Below are 12,795 nucleotides of genomic sequence, written 5' to 3'. Positions count from 1 at the left end.
AGGTCAGCATCATAGACAAATCTGTTACATCATTCCTCACTATCCAAGCACTACACTACATGGAATATATTTGAAGTAATTTTGAGATGAAAGGTAACCCTTCAAAAGGCTCTTCTAGCGCTGAATCAACCATGAAGTACCCATAGCTTCCTGAGTCAATCTAGAGATGCTGATCAGTTTAGTGCTGGAGAATTGCATTAAAGGTCAAAGCCAAAAGCAATTAAGGGCTGCATGATAGGATATTGAAGAGTCAATTGGAAAACAGTGTAAAGGAGGCTCATGTTTTTTGCTCGCTGTCTTTCTTTGCTTCCTTCTATAGATTCAGCTAATCACAGTTTTAAGAGGATTGTTCAACATTTGACAGTAGTTACCATGCACAGAAGGGGTGAACTTCCTCCTCATACCTCTCTATTCTTGTTTGAAGAAAGGCAATATTGCAATTTTTATGTTTTTAACTCTTTTTTTCCCCCTACTTTTGCCCTTTTTCTTCTTTCCTTGAATGGCATCAGCAAATACTGCTAGAGTGGAAGTTTGGCATAATTTTGTAATATCTTGTCCTTATTAATTTTTCTGCTTTTGTATATTCAACCAGCCAAAAAAGAACTCATAGGCATTTTCAGCTAAAATCAATTACTTTTTCTGTTCAGTACCATGAGTCTAGGTGATACATGAGCAAATACGAATTCGACTGTAGAAGACAAAGAATCAGAGATTAGATGAGGTTGAAAGATGCCTCTGGAGACCAGGTGGTCAAAACCTGCTGCTGCTCATAGCAGGGTCAAATAGAGCAGGTTGCTCAGGCCTGTGTCCTATTGTCTTTGGACTGTCTCCACGAATGGAGATGCTTCCACCATCCCAGTGCAATCTGTTCCAGTGTTCAATCACCCCCACATTTTTCTCTTAAACAGATTTTCTGGTATTTCTGTGTGAGTCCCTTGCCTCCTGTTCCTCTCACTGGGCATCACAGAGACAAGAACTGAACCCAATGATATAAAGAATTGATAGACCAAATCATGTGGTTACAACTCTCTAATTTACTTCTGCAGTTCACATACTCAAGCTTTCCATTGTAAGCACAAAGGCGAAAAAGACTTTTCTTAGTGGGAGTCAGGACCCTTATCTAATATTATGGCTTTAAAACTGATGACCTAATAAAACAAACCCACAAAATGTTATGAGAATGGCACGAGTAGACTGTTATGCTTTCTAGGCCATCTGCCATTTTTAAGCTTCCATGACAGAGAAATATGAACCAAATTCTCCTTGAGGTAAGCCCACATGTATTTCCTTTGTGCTATATTGTCCTTACTGAAGTCTGGGAAGATCTTATGTGCACAAAGAAAATCAGAATTGCCTTTTACACTTTTTTCAGATCTGCAAGTTTTCCTAAAATGACAATATGCATCCTAAAAACATGAGAATAAAAAGTAGCAGCTGTTGGCCATCAGAATGTTTAATTTGTCATTTTGTTCACATTTATTTGCACATTGTACATAACTGAGCTTGCAAACCTTTAATTACAAAGGAAGAGGCGTGTTCTTCCTGCTGGTTTTCCTCCAGACTACAAAGACTAACCATAAATTTACAAGAAGTAGACACAATGGGACTGTGCCTTCACTGCCAAAAGAGACACTGCTCATAGGTGGCATTTCTGTGGACTTAGAAAACAGAAGGCCAAAATTTATTGAACCAAGATCCTGGATTGCTAATGACTTTGAGTCATAGTTCAGGGCATATTCAAGCCTGATAAAAGAAATATGCTAGCCTGGCTATTTGGTATCAGAGGAAATCAAAGATGGTGTGCTTTCCCATTGGAGACCCCTCATCTCCCTCTCTTTAGATATATTTGTTAGATTGAGCTCTTGCCCTCTGACATGTGGTCTCCATTATTATATTACATCTGTAAGATATTATTTAACTTTTTTGTGAGAAACTCAATATAAATTGGACAATTGGTACTAATATGCATATATATAAGCATAAAACCTGTAAATTATATCTCCATGGCAGTTTCTAGAGTAATAATAATAATAAAAAAAAAGTAAAAATCAGTGAATATCGTTGTCCACAGAAGGTCCTGTCTTGTTTCCTGAGATGACTATTTTGCACGCTGCAAGTCACAGAAGTAAACAGTTTTGCTGAAACTCATAATTAGCTAGAAATAAAAAGTCACATTTCCCCAATATGTCAGGTGAAGGCTGAAGTCCAAACAAACAGATTGCACTAATTCTGTAACGGTGCAGTCCCGAACCAACATTCTTCAGATAAAATAAAAGAATCTCCATCAATCATCAGATGCATCAAAAATAAGTCACCCTCACAATATGACTTGACAGGATCTATGTCTCCTGGTCTGGAAAAAAATATTTGTGCTTTCCCTTTACACTTCCAGAGTTTTTCATAAATGTGGTAGCTTTAATTTTCTGATAGATGGCCATTATTCCTTGGCAATGTTCTATTCAAGTGACATTATCTCATAATTCTATGCATATGCTTTTCTGTTAGATACTTCTTGAAAAACAGTAAATCTAAAGTTTCTATGAACTTGGTACCTAGAATAAATTGCTCAGTGCAGTGATATGCACTGGTGAGGATGTTGTTTCTGTCTCAGATTTGCAGTACATAGTTGAAGATAAGTAATTCTCAAGCTCCATTTACTCAGATGAGATTTGAAGCCAGACTGAACTCACATGTAACTGCAAAGATCGTGTATTTGAATTACTACATTCAAGGAAAGAGTTACCTTCATGAGTCACAAACTGTGAAAACTCATTAACCTCTTTAGAATTTGTTAAATACTCTTCTGCTTGTCTAGATGCTGAAACAAGTAATAATTTTCAAAAGTTCTTCTCCCAAACAAAACTATCGAATTCAGTAGAACTGTAGAAAAGCCATCCAACAGAGAACCAAAAGGAGTCACTACCTTCATACTTCTATCCATTTTGTCCAATATAATATTGAAAACAGAAACAATGGGATTTCACAGGCTTTACAGACAACATATGCCTGAGGTTTTTAATCTTTTAGGAATCTCTTTCTCCAGTCTTTCTTCCTGCAGTATGTGCCAAATACTACTTTTCTCTGGTATAGACAGAAGGAGAGGATGATTTACTTTATCTTTGCAGCACCTTTGCCTGTACTTCAGTGTATTCATCCTCAGGCAAGGCTAGGCTAGGTTTGGGTTTTCAGTTGGTTCTTCTAACTCATGCTTCCAAAACTATAATCTTTATTATTTTCCTTATGACTTTCTTTAGCTGGTTTACACAGCTCTCAAAATGCAGTTCCTGGCACCAGAACAAGCTCAAGTGAGACCTTAAACCTTGCTCATCTTTGTAGATTGCCTTCTTTCTGTCTCAGTTTACCTTATTTTATTTGCTGAAAATAATTGTTTCCATTTTTTTCTCCAGTTAGACAAGAATATTTTAATTTCAAAGAATAGCTTCCAGAATAATTCAATCTCTCCCTATTTTGCATTTTCTAAAAACTTAAGCATATTTTCCATTCCATTATCCAAGTTATGAATGAAAATATTAAAGAGTGCCAAAGCTGACTAGCCCTGGCAAAATCCCATTTGATATGTGCTTCTATTTTCACTGTGAGGTATTGATTTTCTAACCAGTTTTGAAAACATGTCACACTAGTTTTATCAAGACAATAACTTCCTAGCTTGCTTATGAAGATGTTATACTATGCAGCTATCATTCTCTCATCCTACTGGGGAATGCCCTACTGGATTTGGAAGTTTTTCTTATTGTCTGATTTGATCAGAGTGGAACGTCCATTAAAATGCAGATGTAATCAGATATGGAGGTTGATGTGGAAAAATGTAATAGTAGCACGTTTCTCTTAGCCTGCTCATGCCTGGAAACTGGATGCAACAACCCATTAATTGGCTAAAAGACCAGATGTTGCTATTAAAGAGAACCATTCAAACGCATCAACAAATGTTTTATTATTATTTTGATCTACTCTGAGAGATTCTTGGTTAAAAACTGCATTTTTTCCTTCTGGATTTTCCAATACATGTAATTGTTTATTTAATTGCACAGCACCTTTGGCTCTGGTACAGACATTCTACTCCTACCTGCTCTTTTCTGTTTTTTATATTTATATTGTCAGAATGAGACCAGCATGTCACACATCTCGAGTGCAACTGTTTTCTTCTCTGACACATGGTTTACAGGCTCAAAGGAGCTGTGTTGAAAGACACATAACCCCCGCAGCAGCCAAGTGCTTCTATCTGTCTCCTGCTATGGGCTCCCTTATGCATGGGGCATAAGGGACCAGGTCACTTCAAAGCAGCAGAGAGAGCAGTCACACCAGTGACCAGGTACCAGCCAGTGGATAAATCACTCTGAACATGATACGGTGCCTCTTACCCTGGCACTCAAATATGTTGTTAGCCTACTTCTTGAGCAAAAGCTAAAGCTAATATATTGACTTCTGTGTCTTTTCTCATTTGCAAACAACATTTGAGACAATAGATCCACAGTACAATGTGGCCAGATTATAATCTGGTATACCAAGCCTTTTAATCAATAAAGTAAAAAGATTGCAGTCTGTAGTTATCTTTATCAATAATAACAGCTGAATTACCATTCTCTCTATTCACTGTTTCAGCCTGGCAAAATCTTGAAAATATCTGACATCAACATCTTTACTGTCTTTCATTGGTTCTTGGCTCACAGAGATGACCATTAAGTCCCCAAAGTACATCAAAACAGCATGATACTACATATGTGACCAGACACACCACCATATGTACAACCAGACAAATACACAGACACTGCATTAGTACAGTTTTTAGAAAAATTTTAGTTAGAAAAGATGTTTAAGATCATCAAGTCCAACTGTAGTTTCTTTCAGTACATCAGTGAAAATGTGTTCTAATCAAACTAATAACAGAGCACAGCAACATCTGAACAAAAAAACAAGACAAATCTGCCTGCCTGCTTGGCTTGCTAATGAAAGCTGAGTCACACTTTGTATACCTATTTTAAATTTATATAATCGAAGCTATTAAAGAAACAACTTACAAAGACTCAGCAAAACTTGGCATTTTGCTTCAGATGTTTGGAAATCTAAAAACATAGTTTATCTGAAAATAACAATGTGCTCATTGATCTATTAGGTTATGCATGAAATGAAAACCACAGAGCTTCACTACTGCATGTACATCATCTCGGGTGCTAGAAAATGGGAGTAAAATATCTTAGACAATAATTAGAGTGTATCAGAAGGTGGCAGCACCCTTACGGTCTGCTGTAGTTACAACACACAAGCATCATTGAAATTTCAGTAAAAGAACTACCACACCTACTGTAACATTGTTTTTCTCTGATATGGTTCTTAAAAATCTCTTGGTTGGGTCCAACACTATAATGTTTTCACAACTATTACAAAACAGGGAAATTTGCAATGTGCTTTCCCCATTTCTAGACAGTATTTTTTATGTGATTCAGGGCTTCATTTTTCTTTTTCTTGAAAAAAAGTTATGGAAAAAAAAAATGCCCAACCATCGCATAGATATTTTGGTGTGTGGCATGTATTTTCTCAAATATTAATAAATATTTTAGATGAGTAGTTACTCAATTCCAACTGGAGAGTTTGGGAAGTTATTTTAGCAATGAAAGTCTTTTTTCCTACATTAAATATGTACTATTACTACACAGAGATTTCACAGGTGCAGGTCTTGATTTCTCTACTATTTGTAAGTGTGCACAGTTTTACTTAGTATTTTATTGACATCACTGAGGTACTTAAATCTATGAAGCTAAACAGATTTGCAGGTTAGGGGCTTTATGTACTGCTTTTTGATCAGCCGTGTGAGATACCATGGATTCCATTCTGCAAATAGATGAATAGTTTTTTTTTCACTGAGACCTGTCTGAATTTCTATTGATTTCGCTGATTTACTAATGTAAGTAAAGTTGTTTATATATAATTTTCCTGGATCAGAATCTCACAGCACAGTGGTACTGTACCATGCCTTTTGTGTCTATGATCTTTCAAAATGCGAGTGCCAAGCAGTGATAGCCACTAACGAGTGGAAAAATGAATCACCAGATTTAAAACAACAGAGGTTAATAGTCTGTATGCAAACAGCTACAAATCAACAGCAGCATGCTATTTTACACAATTGATTTCCAATCGCCAGGCTCCAAAAACTAAATCACACGTTCTAACAGGACATGTGATTATATATATGTATATACACATATACATATGCATAGAGGCACACAAACTGCCTCTTCTCTATGTGTATAGACATTATTGTAGGAAAGGAATTCTGATGGTAAAGAAATGTTAATCACCGTAGATGTTGGTATACCTTATGGTGAAAAGCACTAATACTTATTGATACACTTTAGATGATGAGTTAACAGATGCCATGATATGAGAAGTGCAAATTAACATGACATGACATGGAAAAAACCCCAAAATTAATACATCCACTGGCAAAAGTACAGACCAAAATTGATCAAACCCAAATTTGCACTACCTCTAAGTAATTTTTCCTTCTTTTTTCCCTGGAGCAGTTTGAACGATTTGTTTGCTACTACCTAGACTTCTGCCAAACACATTTCTAATCTAACCTGTCTCCATTGCCCATATGTTCCTTGTAGGCTGCAAGCATTTAAAGCAATTAGGTGAAATTATTAATGGAAAACTGTCTCAAGATAATAGTCTTCTGCTATTAGACAAATGCCAAGATGACATTTTTTGAAGCAATAGGCATATATCCAGGGACATTCTTCTGGTCTCATGATTTCATTTCTATTATGCCAGACAACTAACGATGTAGGTTCTGACATAATATCTGATGTGCCCTGCTCTAGGAAATGGCAGTGACTCTGTGTGCCAGTGACACTAGTGGAAAGCTTTGTCCCAGGAGAGACTCTGCAGCCTTGTAAAGACTCTCATTAATACTGTTTGGATCAGATTCCATTAGCAGCTCTTGTGATTCACAGTACCAGGACAGGCAGAGCTAAAAAGAAAGGTAGCCACCTATGAAGCATACCATCAAATTGATTAGCCCATTTGCCGCTGTGTTATTTTATCTTCTTAGACATTCATTTGTAAACTTTGCCTGATTAATGGAAAGGCAGGTTTCCTTCTCACTTTCCTTCTCACAGCCATTAACTCATGCATCATGTTCAGAACCTCATATGTTAATATCTCATATAATTCTTGAGAAAAGTTTTCGAAGTACTTGGTGCAGATTACTGCTCTGTGACTTCTTAGTGCATGATTTAAATGTTTGTTTTCAGAACCATTGATCATGTTCAAGATTTCCATTCTGTTGTACTAATTAAAAGGGGACAACAAAAAATGTGTTTGCAAAGCTATGAGAATGAGAAGGACACAGAAATTGTTCTGCTAAGTGTGATGCTGCCACTTGATTTACTGTTCAGACAGTAAATCAGAAGGAAACAAAGCACAGGGGGGCTTGACTGCCAAGTATATTAATACTTCTCTGCTCCAATAGCCATTGTGGCACTTACTTGAAAAACGTAGGATCAGAACCACAGACTCATTACTTGGTTTAGGTGCTTAGGAGATGACTGCAGTGAAAGCTGTGACGATGGTGGAATTTTAAAAAAGGTTAGGAAGTGGAAGCATGTAAGCTAGTCACATAGCATAAAAACAGTCACAAAGTACATCCAGACTGCATAAAACCTTGTCATTTCATGGGATCCTTCAGAGCTATGAGAATTGACAGCACCTGAACATCTACTACTGAATAAACAATCCAGTGGACTAAAAAGCAATTTTCCTTTCCCTAATAAAGAGAAAGGCCAGTCCAAGCAATAAACATGTGTGAGATCTGAGGAAGGCGGAGATAAATGACATGCACAGAAAAAGAAGATGGAGAGGGTTTATGACCTTGTATTAGCCATCAGAAATAATTTGACATTTTATTTGTCTATGCTTATCATTAACAAAATATTTAGGGACAAGACAAAAGGGGGTTTAACAAAAGCACATCCTACGTGATAATGGAGTTTTGGAAGGAGCTTTGAAATCCCTACTGCTGAGCGTAATTTCTTCTGCCACAATATTTGTACAGAAATCACTTCTATGGTAACAGCTTAGTATGCCAAACTAAGCGTTAATTTGTGACTATTTGTTACTGAATGATTTATCAAGTCTTTGGAAATAGATATCAGTGGAAAATTATGTTAAGTAAAAGCTGAGCTGATTTTTATCAGATCTAATAGGCACTTAAGCAGAAGGAACCTCCCCTAAAAAATCTATTAAAAAAAAAAGCAAAAACAAAAAACCAAAACAACAACCAAGCTATCTGATCACCTTTAATGGTGAAACCGAATAAAGCTAACTATTTACAGTTAAATTGCACCTGGATTAGTTACAGATGTTATGAATAAAAGAAAAATCTTTTGAAATAATCTTAGCAACATCCACTAGGTGGCATACGGTGACCATGTTTAGGTGTCCTATCCCCACAAAACCGCCCTTTCATACAGCAGATAAAGAACTGCATTATTAATTTATACCACTGCATCCACTCTACACCTAATATTTGTTTAGCCAGCTGTTTCCTCCAATCCTCCTTAAACACCACTGATTGAAATCCCAAGTATATTCAGACTTTTTTTTTACCCCAAAGAACATTTTGTTACCTACAGGTTACAAGCTACCTTTTCAAGTGCAGTACTGTATGCTACAGTTACTAACAGTGGAGACAGAATGTCTAATACTTCCTCACAAGCAACAGAAGCAGCTTGTCATATGAAAATAATTTTTTTCCAAAACTTTTCATTTTTCAGAGAGTTTTAAGTAATGAAATACACTGTCAGGTCTACAACGAAACAGAAATGCAAAGCATTTAAACTTCCAGGGATAATTTAACTACTGCTTCAATGAAAAGGCAAATGAAAAGCAGAAAATATTAATTTCAGTTCTCACTTTAATCCTCACAGTGAATTGGAAAGCTTTGAATATATTTAAATATAAACAATTTCAAACTCACACTTCACTTGAAGATCTCTTTGTAAAGGTTGGTCAATATTATTTCCAGACTTTTACTGAGGGGCAAGGAGGTTAAGTGACTTGATTAACTAAGTATTGATAACAGTTCTTTTGGGTCCAGAATGTGACCAATAGGGGACAAAAATATCAGAGAGGCTGGGGACCTGCAGTAGAAAATACTCTTCTCATCCTTTCACAAACTGTAGAAACAAAGGTGCACTGCAGAATGCCACAGAAACCCTCCACCCTTTTCCAAAATTTCTCCCCCACTCCAGCCCCAAGCCTTTGTACTACTTAGGGGGTTTTTAGCAGCTTCTGGTTTTTATTAACCATGCAAACTGAAAATGAGCGGAAACTGAACCCGCTAGTTTTATAATGAAAGGATGCTTTGCTATGAATTACACTGTCAGTCATGTCTCTGAAGAGGACATTGCTGTGGATAATACTTTTTTCATAATGACACAGGGGTTTTTATCTTTCTTACTGGAATCTGGTTATACATTCAGGAATCTTATTAGGAAGACAGGCCTTTTTGCACAATTTCAGTGCAGACCATCAGTGTCTTGATTATTACACTGACATTTTTTTTTTTTAACCTAACTTGAAAAAGCTGATCTCTACGGTGTTATTTTTCTCATTTTGCTTTAACTGTTACATTGAAAAGTATCACAAATTAATATTTTTTTCTGTTCTTTCTGTTCTTTCCTGAATTTTTCATTCTTCCTGTTTCTCTTGTCACTAAATGTAGTACAGGTAACTACATATGGGTTAGAGTCTCAGATAATGCATTCAGAGCAACTCCGCTTAGCTATGCTTTATGGGAGTTGAAGCTCTGCCTCCATTAGATACGAAAAACCAAGGAAGCATGAGCTGTCTCTTTGTAGCACGAGGATTTGGCATTCTGCGTGACACGCCTTGGCATGAGACTGCTGACTCCGGGTTTCCTCTCCATATGAGCTGATAATAATTTACCCGTTTATGATACCTTTTTCCACGTGCTGAAAATACTCTGTCTCTAGAAGCAGTGTTAGTTGAGCGGGTGTGTATCCATAGTTACACAGCCTCACTGCATCTACATTTTCATATATATTCCTAACAAAACAATAGGATTCTTTCCAGATTGCCTCTTTCCACATTTAGACACTAAAACAGTCTTGCTAGACATTAATACAAACTCATTGCTGTTGACAATCTACATGATTCTCTTGTACACATTGCCAGGTTCCCAGAGTCTTCTGAAAGTGTTGTATCAGTTACATGACATCACACAGCAACATATATGGCAACATTTTCTGCCCCGAAAGATCCTAGCAGTAATGAATTCCCTTTCTAATAATATACAAATAGCAATAAACCTCCTTAATGCAAATATGCAAAAGCTTTCCAACCCTTTATAACTAAACCTACCACACAAGTAGTTTTGCCATGAAAAACATTTTGAATGACAACTTTATATGTATTTGACCCCCAAAACCAAATAAACAGCCATTAAAATCATACAGTTATCATAACTGTGGACCAGCTAATGTGCAGCTACACATTCAAACTGCTGTGGCATCCTAACTTTCTTGGTGAGTGGAGACGATACAGAAACCAGTGCCAAAAGTTATTCAGGCTTTCTCTGACAATAAATAGCCAAAATGACATCAGTATTTAATTTATCACATCTTATCAAAATCTTTTTCCTTCTAAGTGGATGGTCAGTACTTTATGCAGATCTACTTCCAGCCCTTGAAATTCTTGTTCAGCCTACCATCCTCCTTTTCCTATGTCCTAAAAACTTCTAAAAGCATCTGACTGGATGGAGAAATCCCTCACAAAAGACAAATCTCTGTGAAAAGTATAATCCCATAGGAGGAAGCCACAGAGCAGAAATATACAACTTTTGTCTTTCAGGCAGAGTCTGCAGTTGCAATATGATCTCTCCATTGGTAACACAGAGCACTTAAAGTCAAACACATTGAAGTTAGGCAGTTTCAATCCGTCTTTCGCCCTCGCCCCCCACTTCAGCTGCCAAATTAGATCGCTTGAAAATCCCTTCAGTGCAGCCCTGGAGCTGATGCCACAGACATTGCCTACTGGATCCCCATCCGATTTAGAGAAATAAAGGAGTAAAAGCCTTTCCCAAAAGTTCAATTTTTTTTTTTTTTTTTTTACCTTGCGCAGAGCTCCTGAGTTGAGATGCTCTCAGTACTCTCCAGCAGTTTGAAACAGAGGACAGCGAAGTGCAGAGGAAGTTTTTGGTGCTCACCTTAAGTCAGCGTGTGCGTGTGTGTGCCTAAGTCCCGAATGTCTCTTTGTGGCTCTGGGTGGCAGAGGACCTGATTCAGGCAAGAGAGAGCCACTTTCTCACCGAGAGGAAAAGAAAAGCAACACGTCATGAGTTAAGTACGCCTCCAAGATGTCTTAATTACAGCTCAACGTGCTTTCCATTCAGACCCCAGGAATGAGAGGAAAAAATAAACCCACACACGCGGTTTCTCTCTCACACCCACCCACACCCACCCAACCCCGTCCCAGTCCCAGTGTGCTGCCCTGTCCCTTCAGGTCCCTGTCCTCGCCCCTTAGGTCCAGCCCTCCCAGATCCGCACCTAAAAAAGTCTCTCGCAACACACACAAGTCCCGAGCTAAAAACTACACGGGGCTAAAAAAAAAAAAAAAAAAAAAAAAATAAAAAATGTTGGTAGTGTTCCTTGTGAAGGGATCATTGAATTTAGGGATTTAGGGTGTGTGACACCCTGAGAAACATGACACTTCTGACCACTTGCCTCCGCTTACTCCCAGCCCCCACTCCTTATTTACCCCCCACCCTACCATTAACTCTGAAGGTGGGAACGCGGTTTCAGACTGGGAGAAAGTGATGCATGAAAGGTGGTGGTGGTGGGGTGTAGTGGGGTGGAAACAGCTGGACCTAACAGGATCCCATTGTGTTTCTGTTTTACCCCCAACTTCCAACTGAATTATTAATCCAGGAAACAAGCCCACTTCTCTTATTACACCCCAAATACAGAACATGCCTTTCTCACAGCACCAGCATCACTAAACCTTAATCCAGGCAACTGTTGGCCCCAAGTCTTTATGCACATTCTAAACAGCACCTCTGGCCAAAGTGCTCCTCCAGCACCAAAAATGTCTGGATTATGGTGCATTTCAGATCAGGAGACAAACAACCCCAAAGGAGTCTGCTAAAATCCATACAAAATGTGGCTTTAACACCCTAAATCCCATGGCATGAAAAGCATACACATTAAACCTCACCTCTTAGAACTGCAGACAAAATGTGCTGCCATTATTGCATCTGTAAATGTGTCTGTTATTTAAAAAAAAAAAAAAGAAAAAACCAAACCTGAGTCAAACAATAATGGAAAAAAGGAAAACAAACAAGCAAAAAAAACCACCAAAAACAAAACCAAAAAACCCCAAACCCCAAAACAAAACCCAAACCAAAAACCAAACAGGCCAAGCCTTGATGATGTACTACAGGTTGGCAAACTGGGGCCCAAATTATATTATTTGAATTGAAAGCAGGTCTTGTTGCTCTTCCTCCACTTGAAAAACGAGAGTTCCTGATGCCTTATCTCGCAACAGTGATAGGAAACGTGTGTCTGAATCCTCAACCTCTAAATTCTGATAGATTAGAAAACTCAGGTAACCCAGGCAACTTGGTTTTGTGGATTAATTTCATCCCTTTCCCCCTGCTTTCTCCAGTGCTAAACAGAAGAATTAACTGTCACATTCACTGCAAGTTTCCAACATAATTTTTTCAGCCCGGACCCTGCTAAGCTTTTATCATGGTGGGTG

At 37.8% G+C, this 12,795-nt stretch overlaps 1 protein-coding gene across 1 annotated transcript in view; it reads right to left on the bottom strand.

Moving 5' to 3' along the window:
- The window catches only part of HAPLN1 (hyaluronan and proteoglycan link protein 1), a 64,174-nt gene extending 51,871 nt beyond the window's left edge, over positions 1–12,303 (bottom strand). The window contains exons 1-2 of the mRNA XM_042787862.1: positions 12,253–12,303; positions 11,152–11,338 (exon numbers count right to left, since the gene is read on the bottom strand). The gene's annotated coding sequence lies outside the window, so the exon portion shown is untranslated. The remainder of the gene's footprint in view (positions 1–11,151; positions 11,339–12,252) is intronic.
- Between the last annotated feature and the right edge of the window lie 492 nt (positions 12,304–12,795).

This window comes from Tyto alba, unplaced genomic scaffold, assembly GCF_018691265.1.
Source record: "Tyto alba isolate M040663 unplaced genomic scaffold, T.alba_DEE_v4.0 Super-Scaffold_13, whole genome shotgun sequence".
NCBI classification, from domain to species: Eukaryota; Metazoa; Chordata; class Aves; order Strigiformes; family Tytonidae; genus Tyto; species Tyto alba.
Note: the sequence above shows the minus strand (reverse complement) of the source record. Positions and strands in the feature narration are given on the sequence as shown.